The sequence below is a fragment of the Pyrgilauda ruficollis genome, unplaced genomic scaffold (genome assembly GCF_017590135.1).
Source record: "Pyrgilauda ruficollis isolate IOZ18807 unplaced genomic scaffold, ASM1759013v1 scaffold191, whole genome shotgun sequence".
Lineage (NCBI taxonomy): Eukaryota > Metazoa > Chordata > Aves > Passeriformes > Passeridae > Pyrgilauda > Pyrgilauda ruficollis.
The window spans coordinates 373,700-387,161 of record NW_024518207.1 but is presented as its reverse complement, the minus strand read 5'-3'; the positions used below and the strand labels follow the sequence as shown (position 1 = coordinate 387,161).

At 48.8% G+C, this 13,462-nt stretch overlaps 1 protein-coding gene across 1 annotated transcript in view; it reads left to right on the top strand.

Annotated features, from left to right (window-relative positions):
• Positions 1–13,041, top strand: part of TWIST2 (twist family bHLH transcription factor 2) — a 26,573-nt gene extending 13,532 nt beyond the window's left edge. Inside the window, exon 2 of the mRNA XM_041465784.1 lies at positions 12,753–13,041. The gene's annotated coding sequence lies outside the window, so the exon portion shown is untranslated. The remainder of the gene's footprint in view (positions 1–12,752) is intronic.
• The last annotated feature ends 421 nt before the right edge of the window (positions 13,042–13,462 follow it).

Sequence of the window (13,462 nt, the reverse complement as noted above, 5' to 3'; positions counted from 1 at the left end):
ACAAACCCCAACCCCCCCCCCCCCCGCCCCCTTCCACACACACACCCCCCCAACTTCAAATATCTTGTTGAATCATCTTTTGTCTTCAAAGCAGAGGGTGTAGCAGCGGAAGGAGAGCTTTCTCTGGGATTTGAGGCACTGAGTGGGAGTTGAGAGAAAGGCCAGCATCTGCTGATCTCAGGGTACCACCAGGAGAATTCTGCACCAGGATCCCGAGGAGGTCACTTGGGCTGGAGCCATCCCGAGGCCTCCGGGTTGAGCAGGATCCTGCAAAGTGACCAAGGGGGGGCTGGATAGTCCCAACAACCCTAATGATTAAAGGGAGAGCTGATGAGCCAGCAGTTCCAGCATAAATCAGGCTGGCCTTAAATATTTAGGCATGATTTAAATCGGCAGAGCTGTGGTTCACAAACCACCAGAGGTTTTTGTAGGGATGGGGATGCTTTAAATAAAAATAAAAGTCACCATTCTGGTCAGCACACAGATGTAAAACTCAGGGCAGGGAAAACTGCCTGAGTAGTGCTGCTGGATAATTCAGGCCCAAATACCTCTTGGAGTAATTTTCCTCCAGTTCCTCCCTATTCCAAGGAATTTCCAACCCTAATCAGACATGAACTGAGGCAGGATTCCAGAAAATTTATTTTAAGGTCCTTTTTGCTAGTTTAGAACTCAAAAATTATGTTTTCAAGCTTTTCCACCTAAAACCCAAAGGCTGGAAATTTACTACATTAACTGATTAATTAAGCTAATAATCTGTTGGGGTTGATGATGAGCAGACTGAAGCCAAAGAGATTTAGGACCCCTCCAGAGCTGGGAGGTTTTTTAAAGACACCAAGTTTTCTTGATCCTTTTGAGAATTCCAGCCTAAACTCCTATCCAGCAGCCTTTATCATTTAGTTACTCTTTGCATGTCTCGGAAAAACTAAAATCCCTAACACACAAGAGCAGCCTAAGTAAGGATGAAGCAGCATTGTCAAGTTTGGAATACACAGCTCAAGTCCAGGCGAAGGCACAAGTTGGTTCAGGGCTGTACCCACACGTCCTGAGCTGTCTCCATGTCTGGTCCCAGCTCCTTTTCCTAGCAAGGAAAATCCCACAGGCATTCCCTTGCTCAGCCAACAAGATGACTTGGCTGGATCTCACCAGGGAGCCAGGCAGTGAGCCTCCAAAAATTAAGCCCCTTGTCTCCAGCCCATGCACACAGAAGGATCTTGGCATCCATGGAAAAGGGGAGGAGATCCCCTCAGAGCAGACACAAATCACAATTCCTGCAGCCAGGGCCTAGCTTGTGTAACCAGGCACTGGAGGAATAAACTCAGGTCTTTTCACCCTCAAAGATCTTTAAGGTCCCTTCCAACCCAAACCAATCCATGATTAATGGAGCAGAGATGGAAATCATTTGGAGAAGTCCAAGAGCCTCATCCCCTGGACATAAGGCCGTCTCAAAAGCAGAGGTGGAACAGCCAGGTGAGGAGATGGGAGCAGAATGAGGATATCTCTGGAAGGAAAAGCAATGCCAGCAGCTCTCCTGAAGTGTCTGGAGCTGGCACAGTCCTGCCAGCCTCCTTATTCCAACCCCACAGAGCTTGGGAACAGCATGTAAACACTTGGAAGGGAAGGAAGAAAGCATTTAATAAGTCTGAAATAATTTTCTTACAAATTCATTAGCTATTATTTCAGCTGTGTGACCTCCTGAAGGGACTTTCTAGAGGGCCAGATTATGCAGTCAACTGAAAATATAAATAAGTATGGAGGGGGCAGAGATCACTTTTCTCAGCCAAACCGTGTGGGATGTCAGGTTAGGTTTCCTGTCGGGTGCATCCGTGCACTTCCAGGAGGGGAGTGTGGCCCAGCACTTGCATTTCTTCTGCCATTTCAGGGAAAATCATCTCATTTATTTGTGTTGATTTCAATTACTGCTGCTTTTAGGGAGCCTTTAACCTGAATGTCTGTGCATAGGTTCACACTGATATTTATTGACAGGGAAATGCTGTATTGGAGGTGAAAGGTGCAGTGCACACACAGATACAGATCTTCCCCAGACCTGGCAGTGTCTAGGGCCAGGTTGGATGGGGCTTGGAGCCTGGGATAGCAAAGTGTCCCTGCCCATGGCAGGCGGTAGAACAAGATGAGGTTTAAGGTCCCTTCCAGCCCAAATCATTCTGTAACTTTATGGTATGATGAGGCCCATCTGTGTCTGTGTAACAGCAGCAACTAGAAATTTCAAAAGAAAACCAAAGCATTTTTAACAGGTAAAAAGCAGAGTTTTTCAGAGGAGAGGAGTGAAAAGTTCTTAAATTTCACAGAGGAGTGAAAAGTTCTTAAATTAAGTCACCCCAGACATTTCCACACACAGATATTTAACTGAATCTGGGATCACAGATGATCTGTGCGTTGTGTGCAGAAGCATGAACACATTTCTCTAGACAGAGACAGATCCAAGCTTCCCTAGTCTCTCCCTGAATTCAATCTGATTTCCTAATAAGCCTCTAAACCCTCATTTCAGTCACCAAATGTAACACCCAGCCTCCCTCCCTTCACAAATACCACACGCTGGTTTAACCTGGAGAATTCAAAACTTAAACATCTTGTACTGCAAATATAAACCGTGTGTAAAACTTGGTTGTACAGAGCAGAAAAGCTGTTCAGCATTAACCAGAGGTTCCCTTCAGCCCTGGAAACATCCAAGGCCAGCTTGGACGGGGCTTGCAAAAACCCAGTCTAGAGGAAGGTGTTGATCAGACGACCTGTAAAAGTCCCTCCCAAACCAAACCATTTTGAGATTCCCTGAGCTGCAAACCCGAGCAGAGGAGCCCATCAGCAACTTCTGAGCAAGCCCCTGGCTCCCAGCAGCACCAGCTGGGCTCAGCTGGGCTCAGCTCTGCCCGCAGTAGAGCCCAGAGAGGAGCAACACGGCCAAGCTCCAGCACGGAGCCTTTGTTGGGAGCAGATGCTGTGGGGAGCTCCTCCTGCTCCCCCCAGAGCGGGGATTGCATCAGTGCCACAGGTTACTATCCCAGCGGGAACCTCGCAGGGGTCACTCGCTGAGGCTCAAACAAGTCCAGCTTTTGCAGCTGGCAAACCTAAACAAGGCCAGCCAGCTGCTGCCGAGCTGAGTCAGCCGCACTCACTCGTCCACTTAACCCGTTCGTTTAATCACCCAAACCCCAAAAACCTGACAACTGCAGACAGGAGAACACACATCTGCCCTTTCGCAGCACGACAGGCTGGAAAAGACCGTGGAAACTGATTTTCCAGGGCTTTTTTTCCTTAGGCTGCTGAGTGCGTGCTGCACACAAATCATGTTCCTGCGAGTCGCTGGCTGGGCCGCTCTGAGTCAGCAGAGCATGTGCTAAACCCCAGCCGGCCAGCGAGGCGAGCAGCACGCACTGAAATATTGAACATGTGATTGATCCTCCACTAAACACACACCAGCTGATCCGTTTGCTCCTCGAGCAGCTCACACTGAAATATTGAGCATTTGATTGCATCCTCCATTAAACACAGTCCAGCCAATCTGCTTGCTCCTAGAGCAGAAAGGTTCCACCTCTGCCCGCTTCTTCCTCCAAAAATTTGAACTCGCTGGAGCAAGGCTGTTTGCTCCCCTTTAGAAAGCAGCAGCAAGGGAGTGATAACTTTGTTTTACCTCTCATGAAGCTGTAAAATCCAGAAGTGCGATGAACAGGTGACACGGGAGCTGCTCTGAAGGGGATAATTTATTGATAGGAAAGGAACAGGGAGCAGCGGCACAGACAGCAAGCAGAATAAAACAAGATTTTAGAAATCGTTAGTCAGTCATTGCTTCGGGAATTGAACCCCTCAGGGTGTTCATCCATGGGAGGGGAGGCTTTTGGAGCAGAGCAGAGGGTTGGGAAGCTCCCGGCGCTATCCAGGCTGGAAACTAAAGAGGTTGTGAGTAAGATCTGGCTCCCTGTCCCGCTCCCATGGTTTGCCTGCTCGGCACAACCCACAGAGCAGTTTCAGGGAAGCCCATAAAGCAGCTGGCCAGCCCCATGCCGGGCTCGAGGCAGCGATGCTGCTCCCGGGGGTCGTGGAAGAATGATTCATGGATGCTCAGAGCCCGGACGTGGAGCAGGGAGATGTGCTGACCACGGGAAGAGGATGGCAGCATCCAAACCCACAGAAATAAAGATAAAATATCCCCACTCTGACCAGCCCCAGGGGAGATTCACAGCCAATCTGCTGTTGCCTGCATCAAGTCCAACTCCTGGCCCTGCACAAGAGACCCCAAGGAGTTGGGCACCCCCAGGAAGCCCTTGGGAAGAGGATGGCAAGGAGAGGAGTAGGAAGAGGAAAGAGAGGGGTAGAGATGATTATAAACACCAGGGCAGGGAACAGGCTGAGTACCTTAAAGGGCTGGGGCTGAAATCCAGAGGGCTTGCTGTAAGAAGCCTGGTTTAAGGGTTTTAATGGGATGTTCTGTGATTCTAAGCATGGGCAAAGCCATCCGCATGGAGGGCAGCAGCTGTAAAGTTTAGGAAAACAACTGTACTGTGAGGTACTTGCATTAAAGGCTGGAGGAAAGGTGGGGGCGAGGAGAAATGTGGGACTCAGGCTGGCTTTTGCCGAGCTTGTGCCATGCTGATGTAGCTGCCAGGCCAAGAAAAAGGGAGAGAAAGAGCCCTGGGGCAGGAGGAGATAAGGAATGCAGAGCAAACCGGGCCTATCACAAATATTCAAATTCCAAGTCACTGTCACCATTCCCAGGGTGCCAAAAGCCCCAGTCCCAGTGACTCACCCCAGCCCCACAAAATCCGGAGTGGATCACTCCATGCCGAGGACTCCTTCCCCCAGCAGGATTGTTTGTCATATAAAATATAACTCACTCTTCTCGAGGGCAGCACCCTCTAACCCCAGGTATTTTAAAGAGTTGAGCAATTCTTGCCATAAAAAAAAGATCAGAGGGCCTTTATTGACTGCAGCAGGGCTAAGCCGGTTTATTCCAAGTGAGAATTTGGCCCCTTGACTTCAAGGAAGCCACGCTGATTAATCCCAGATGGAGACCTGGCCAGGCACAATCCCTTCCCAAAGTTCTGGGGCTGAATCACCTCCATTGCTCAGAGCCTGGGTGGTTATCGAGGAACAAGGAATAACACCTGCCATGTGGGAAACACTGAAGATGGGGCTAGGGAATTGGGATTGAGGAATTCAGGGACCTTCAGGGTGTGCCTTATAGTGGGGTGAAGATGCAAAAGTAGCATCCTTTCTCCTGCAGACATCTGGGAATTTCACCTGGGATGGGAGTCCAAAACCTGGGCATTGAGCACAGTGGGCAAGGCGATGGGGAATCTTCCTGGCTTCTTCCCACTGAGGGCTTCTTGTGGTGCTCTGTAAGGATCCATAAGAGTAAAAACAGGATTAAATCCAACCATGCTGCGGGGAAGCTGCCCCAGCCTTTCTTTGGCAGTTTTGAGAAGCAAACACAGCTTCATTCCTACTCCAAATGCCAAGAAAAAGGATCTTTTTTCAGCAATCATCTCCAAGGCTAACTCAGGACAGGCAAGATTTTTCTTCCCAGAGTTGTAGGCACAAGTGCCATACTTTTTGCAGGAAAAGGTAAAACCCTTTACACGTGTGCCCATGGAGAGATGGCAAAACTGTGGATAAAAACCAGAATACACCAATTCCAAGGCAGGTATTGATGAGTTTTTGGGTCTTAAATGCTGAGGGGGTGGTACCTCCCCCACCAGGGGCAATTTTTAATGCAGAGGCATTAAAACTTACAGCTGTGGGATGTCAGTGTCTCTCCTGAGAATTTCCCCTGGGGGTCTCTGCCTCAGATTTGCATGGTGCAGGCCAGGGGGACTCTGAGGGCTTTTCGTGCAGAGGAGGCTCCTGAGAAGAGGGAAATTCCTGGGCTCACAGCTCCCTCACTCCAGCCCGGCCTTCCAAGCTGTGTTTGTGAGGGCTAGCATCTGGAGCGGGGTGGGAGCCCAGGATTGATGGGCAGCAGCACACGTACAGCTGTGCACATCTGGCCCACAGGTGTCTCAGCTGCTTTTTGTCAGGGACATGAAAAAGCACCCCAAGTTCCCGGGGCGCTCGTACCTGTCCTGTGGATTGGTCCCAGAAGCCCCCAGAATTCCATGGATTTTATATCTCTGCTTTTTAGTGGGTGGCCCCAATTTTTTTTTTTGTTTTGTTTGTTTTTCCTTTATTATTTGAAAGAAGGAGTTTAAACCCTAGATGCTTTTAAAACAGGGGGATTTTGTTGTTATTAACTCCACTGGCATTAATCCACACAGCTGAGTCAGTCATAATGGATGGCTGTCATCCTTCCCGATTTACTCCTAGGAGCAGAGATTACTACAGAGCCTTTGTGCTGCACTGATGAAAAAAAATGAGGCTGCTCCTCCTTATGCTCACCCACAGGTACAGCCAGACTTGCTCCCAAAATATTTAATCCATGCAAGGACAGGCAAAGGAGGAAAATGTAGGAAAAGTCTCATCCATGGGGTAGGAAAATCCTGGATCATCCCACAGGGACTCTGCTGCTGCTGAGGTTTGGGAACTGCAGCTGCACACAGGAAATCTGTGAGAGCAGAGGAGCTGCTGGCTGAGCAGGCCAGACCAACAGAGTTCCCTTGGAAAAAGAAGAAAGCCACAGATGTATATGTTTATTTTTAGAGAAGGTGTCTTTCCTAGAATTTGTATTATTTTGGCAGGAGCACTGAGGGGGTGGAGGAAAGGTTTTTCCTTTGGCCAATAATATCTGCTCTCCTAAAACAGGGTGGAGGAAAGGGAATGCTCTCACAGCCTGGTTCATATCTCAGTTGTGTTTATCCTTGCAGAGGCATAGAGGGACCAGTGACCCTCTGTCCCAGTGACTGCCAGCTTTGTCCTAAATTAAATTAAATTAAATTAAATTCCCCCTCGGGTTGCCACAGTGTCTGTGCAGGGTAGGATCTGTCATTGTGAGCATCTCAGTGGAAGCAGATGGGCCACCTGTGACAACTCCACCCTCCTTCCCCGGTTTCCAGCCATTCCCAATCCCGTTTTGGGTGTGCATTTCAGGCAGTGCCTGCCCAGAACTGCCAGTGCTCTGGCAGCTGGAGCCCGCCTGGATTCGAGAGGGCTGTAGGATGTGGGATCCAGGAGGCAGAGGAGGGTGGGATGTGGCTCTCTCTCCCTTGGTGTGAGCCTCAGAGCCGCTTTCTAGGGACACATCTATCGATGATATTTTCGCCCCCAACGAGGGGAGAGAATGATGCATCTGACCCCATGGATATCAGAAGGCTGATTGATTACTTTATTACACTATATTATTCTATATTATAATCCACTGTGTTACATTACATCTAAACTGAATCTGCCAAGCACTCAACTCTGCTCACAACTGCACAACACTGCACTCATCTCCTGTCAGCCCACAGTCCCGACACACACACACACACACTTGGCCCTGATAGGCCAAGGAAATAAAACACCATCCCTTTGGGTAAACAATCTTCACATTGCATCCTACTTTTGCACAAACACAGGCACAGCAAATAAGATAAGAACTGTGTTTTCTTTCTCTGAAGTCCAGAGAATGTGAAACCCAGAAATATTCTTGGGAAGAATTGTGCCTCGCTTTTCTCTGTGAAGAGAAATGTGGCGACACACATCAGTGTCTGTGCAAGCTCTTCTCCCCAGCCTGGGTATTTCCCTGGAGCTGCACCAGGAGAACACCTCATTCCCTGCCTTTCCCCCACTTTGTTCCACACCTTTCTCCCGTGGCTTGTGTGGGGCAGTGGATTTGAGCCAAAGAAAGCGACGATGAGCTCTGCTAGCCAGGAGGGCTGGTGGGGGCCACCTCCTGCCCCTCTTTGCCCCAGCCCTGGCTCAGGAGATGCCGCTGGAGTCCCCCAGTGCTCGTTCCCCCAGGCACCCACCAGGCAGCCGGGCAGCTCCCGGCTCACTCCCGAACCCGGGGCAGCTCCGCTGCTTTTCCCTGCTCCCGCTGCTCATTAGTGGCTTCCGCCCCTCGGCAACTCCGAGCTGCCCTTCTAGTGATGTGCTGCCAAGGTTTTCAAAAAGGTTTTCAAACCTGCCTCCTCCTCCTCCAGCTGCCACCAGCCCTGCTCCGCCTGTGGAGGAGTGCAGGGCTGGGGGAAATGCGCCTTTTCTGTTCAAAGCTTTTTTTTAATGTTGGTTTAAAGCTGTTTTTATATTTGTTTTAACTTTCTGGTGACGGAGGGATGCAGCACCTTGGGGCCAACATTCCTGGCTGCCCAAATATTGCTGCAGGGAGGCAGAACCTAACAGAGAACATCTGAGCATCCCAGCAGCAAAATGCTTCACTTGTCAGCATTCCCTTCTCCTCCCTGTGGTGAGCACACACCCACAAGACCGATTTTAGCTGGGCTACAACCTGAAATGTTGAAGAATTGGCTCCTTTTAGGTGTTTTGGGCCCCAAAGTTTTTCCATGGAAAGTTGTTGAGCCCACAGGTAGAAGCCATTGAATTCCTCTCTTTGGTGAGCATCCCTCTCTTCTTCTCAAGAGGTTCTTTCCATTCAAGGCCAGATTGGACTGGGCTTGGATCACCCTGGGATAGTGGAAACTGTCACTACCCATGGCAGTGGGTGAAGTGAGATGGGCTTTAAGGTCCCTTCCAACCCAAACCATTCTGGGATTCTATGGACACCAATAACCCTTTCTGCAGCTGTGTGAGGGGAAAAAAAATATTTAAAGCAAAATTACAGAGCCATTTCTGGCAATAAGTGAGAGGAGCACTCACAATTGTCCAATCCCTAACCTCGTGGCTGTGTTCCATCCTGCTCCAATGGCTGGGAGCAGACCCAGGCAGAAAGGACCAGGGATGTCCCCTTGGCTTCTTCTTGTGGCATCATTCCTTTAGGATCCTCCGTTCTCCCCGCACAGCGAGGTGTCAGCGAGCAGTGGATGCACAAGAGGGTCTGGAGAGGGAGAAACAGCCCCAGGGGGAGGAAACAAGGCTCCAATCTCCATTTCCTCATGCCACACACCCATCAAAATGCTCCTGATAACAAACTGGGGAGCTGCAGGATACAGGGAGGATGTTTCACCTCCAGCCAGCCACGGGCAGATAAATCCCCCCAGCTCTGCAAGGGCTGGGCTGAGTCAGAGAGAGGGTCCAAGGGGGGCCCCGAGGTTCAGGAATGAGCCTCTGCCAGGGATGTCTTTTGAAATGGTTTCCCAGCTGTAAGATGCACATAATTGTGGCTTTCCCTTCATCTGGGAGACTTCAAGAGCAGAGGGTTGATAAGGGTAGAGCAGCAGAGGCAGCACAGCCCCAGCCAGGGGATCTGGTTTCAGTCTGTCCCTACCCGCAGCATTCGATCTGATTTTGGCCCTCTCTCCGCCCCCTCGCACGGACACAATTATCTGAATTCCTTTCTCCGCTGCTTCCTCCCCTCTGAAGCCTTGCAGCCTTCTCCTGCTGCCTTTTCCAGGGCTCCCTCCTTTCCAGGCTTGTGGAAATCAAGGGATTTCTGCTAGGTTTAGCCTTTTATCCCAAAAAATCAAGAGAATTCTGCTGTTTTAAGGTGCCTTTTTTTTTTTTTTTTCCCCATCCAAATCATGAAATGGTTTAACATTTAAACAAGGAGAGGCTTAAATTGAAACAGGTTTATATTTAAATTAAACAAGCTTAAATTTAAATGAATTTGAGCAATTTAAATTTAAGCAAGGCCAGATTGGACAGGGCTCTGATTAACCTGGTCTGATGGAATGTGTTCCTGCCCACGGAATGGGTGAGCTTTAAGGTCCCTTCCAGCCCAGACCACCCTGTGGAGTGGCTACCATTGATTCTGGCTCCAGGGACAGCTGAAAATTCCATGAAAGAATTTGGGAACATCCCTTCAGCAGTGATTCTCCCAGTCATGGGGATGCCATCAGCAATTTTGGCAGCTTCCCACTCTCCCCATGCCCTGAAACAGCAGGGCTGTTTTTTTTATTTGCCCACAAGACAAAAGCAATGGCAAGAAAGGAATCACCATTGGGCATGGAAAATTTTGAGCTCAAGCAGCAAAAGTTTTGGGAGGTTTTTGAACAGATCACACCCCATGGGATGCTTGGAGGCCAAGTGTCCAAACCTGACCATGGATCTTCTGATTGATCTGTGCCACAGGACTTTTTAGAGGAGTTATTCCCAAAACAGCTAGGAATGATGTCTCCTGAGCTCAGGAATGGGATTTTAGTGATTTCCTGAAGCAGGAGCATCACCTTTTGTGCTGTAGCCCAGCATTGCTTGAAGCTACTGATGAGGCTATTCCAGAATAATTTTTTACACTAGAAAGAGGAGAGATTCAGTGAGGAAGAAAATTCCTCACTCTGAGTGTGGTGAGGCCCTGGCAGAGGGTGCCCAGAGGAGCTGTGTCTGCTCCTGGATCCCTGGAAGTGTTTAAGGATAGGGCTTGCAGCAACCTGGGATAGTGGAAGTCATCCCTGACCATGGCAGGGATGGAACAGGATGGACCTTATGATCCCTCCCAGCCCAAACCATTCTGGGATTCTATGAATGCCACATTTTCCTCACCTTGACGTGTTTGCTCTCTCCCATCTTGTTCAGGCCTTACCTCTGAGAAGAACCAACCCCACATGGGATTTCTCCTTCCCTATTCACCCTAAAATGTGCCTGGGATGTAGGGCAAGAAAACAAAAAAGGCCCTTGGGGCAAAGCCTTTTTTCTACACCCTCAACTTTAAAAGAAATTGGAAAAGCTACCTTTAAAAAAAAAAAAAACCAAAATAAAACAGCAAAACCCACCAAAACCAAAAAACCCAAACAAACTCCAGCAGTTTTCCTGCATTTCACATTTCATTTGCACTCTCGGCCATGTCACGGAAATTATTTCAATCCTTTTGTAACCAAACCCACCCCAATCCTGTATAAGCAAAGCCTGGGGGACCTGTTGTGAAATTTCCTGCAGCCAGGGCCGTGCTCCTGCTGCCACCTTCCATCAGGCCAGCAGCTCCCTACTCCTGTGACATCCATGCTGGGCTGGGGAATGCTCCTGGTGGGGCTGGGAAATGCTTCAAAACCAGGGAGAAATGGATCAGCAAAGCGTCAGACAAAAGAAGCTGGGCTGTGGCAGGGCATCACAGCTGGGTTCTGTGTTAGGGTAAGAGAAATGCTTGGAAGTCCCCGAGAAATCCCAGGAGAAAGCAATTCCCATTCCTGGAAGTGTGCAAGGCCACAGAGGTTTTTGGGGCATTTTCCCTCTTCCTCAGCCCTTCCTTCCCCCTGCAATAGCTGCACTGCAGCAAGCAGGGCCAGGTTGCTGACATGAGGATCACAAGCCAGATTCAGAGTCTGATTCCAGAGCCTAATTTCAGAGTGTGATTTCAGAGTGTGATTTCAGAGAATCACAGCACAGTTTGGGTCAAAAGGTACCTCAGAAAAGCCAATCCAGTTCCACAGAACCAGCATGAGGTGGAATGTGGCAGAGCCATCCCAGAGCTCTGGACATCTACAATCCACAGGGCAGGCCATCACCATCCCCTCACCATAACAGGGAGGAAAATCAGCCCTTTAGCACCGAAGTGCTGTGGAATTCCCAGTTCTGCAGCTGGAGCTGGAATCCAGAAAGAACCAGTGGGAAGGAAAGGCCCCAGGGCAGCAGCAGCCAGAGCAGGGGGTCTCAGCCAGGGTTAAAGACGTCAGCTCTGCCCTGGGAGCAGCTTTGTGCTGAGCTCTCTGCTCTTGGGTGGGATTTTAAAAAATCCCTGGAACTAGACCAGCTTTTTATCTGGTTTTACCTCGTTTTTGTGTCAGCCGTATTCAGAGAAGAGCAGGGCACAGCAAAACCTCGTGTGACCATCCTCCACCCCTTTCTTCTGCTGGCTGGAAAAAAATAATAAATAAAAAAATAAAATCAGCAAATTGCTCTGTGGTGTCTTCGTCCACCCTGGATTTTATTTTCCTTTCCTGGAGCCCTCCCTGGATGGGGAAAGGGTCAGTCTATCATCTGTCAGACGTGGGCATCCCCAAACCACCCGGAGAGGTGGAGCTCTCCTGAGTGGTCCTGGGCAGCCTGACAAGTCCCTGAGCTGGTCTGCAGAATGTGGTTGTAATTAGATAATTAATAACTTGGAGAGGGAAAGGAAAGGAAATCAGCTAAATGGAAGCTTTCCTGAGTGGGAGGAAATAATTATATCTGCTTTTTGATATCTGAGCTGAGGTGGCTTTGCTGAAGCAGGAACAGCACCTTGCCTGCAAAGCCGTCCCTGCCCTGAGCAGGATGGGGGATCCCATGGGCGCTGCTGGCTCATGGAGCTTGTCCCACAGAATTTTCCTGCTCCTGGAACTGTTCCATGCCAGGCTGGAGCAACCTGGGATAGTGGAAGTTGTCCCTGCCCATGGCAGGGGGGAGGAATGAGATGAGCTTTAATGTCCTTTCCAACCCAAACCATTCTGGGATTCTGTGATGTTTTGATGGATATATTGCTCCTGCCTACGGATTTACCATTTTAAACTCCAGTGCAAACCAGGCTGTGGCATTACCAGACTCTGAATTTAGGCTGTCTATCCAAAAGCCTAAGGAACTGTGCTTCCACTTGCTCCTGGCACACTGGATCTCACCCAGTGCCGGGGTTAACTCCACACTGCCGGAACCAGGGGCAGGATTCAACACCTGGTGATGAACCACAGCCTGGATTTGTAGGGAAAAAGCCCTTCCCACACAACCTAGCACAGAAACGTGTCCTGAATTTGGTGTATTTATTTTTCTTCTCTTTTCTTTTTTTTTTTTTTTTCCCGTTTCTCCAGACTGTCCAGTGTCTGCAACTGAAGTGGAATTGGGATATATCCAAGTTTGTAGCTTCTGAAACCTTACAAACCTCAAGAAAACTGGTCCAAAAGACCCCTCTTGACCTCCCTCGCTCTGAACTCTTGCAGAGCATTTTAGACTGAGTAGCAAAACAGCACCAAAGAGAAGGGGCTGAGGCTTTGCAACATCTCTCCCCAGAACGACTGACCAAAGAGAGAAGGAGAAGAACATTCCTGGTTGTTCATTGCTGTTGGGATTTTGTGTCTGTCTGTCTGTCTTTGCGTTTGATGTTTTATCGCTAATTTTTTTGGTTTGGTTTTTTTTTTTTTTTTTTTTTTTTTTTTTTTTTTTTTTTTTTTCTGGAAGCAATCTTAATTCAGGAACACATTTATGAGGCATCTTTGGGTTCAAGTTTTACTTCCCCTTAACTGTATGCTTCTCCTTTTTTTTTTTTTTTTTATTTTTTTTTATTTTTTATATTCCAAACCTGATTTCTTGTACAGTCATGGCAAAACTGGACCAAGGCTCTCAGCAAAAAGAGGAAAAGAAGGAAAAAAGCCCACTATACCCCCAGCTCCCTGCATGAATTGTTTCAAGTACAGCCTGGATTACAGACTGCCCTCCACACTCTGCCACATCTCCCTTATTGCTCCATGATTTCCTACCGCTCATCCCCTTCCCCCTTTTTTGATTTTTTAAAAAAAAATTT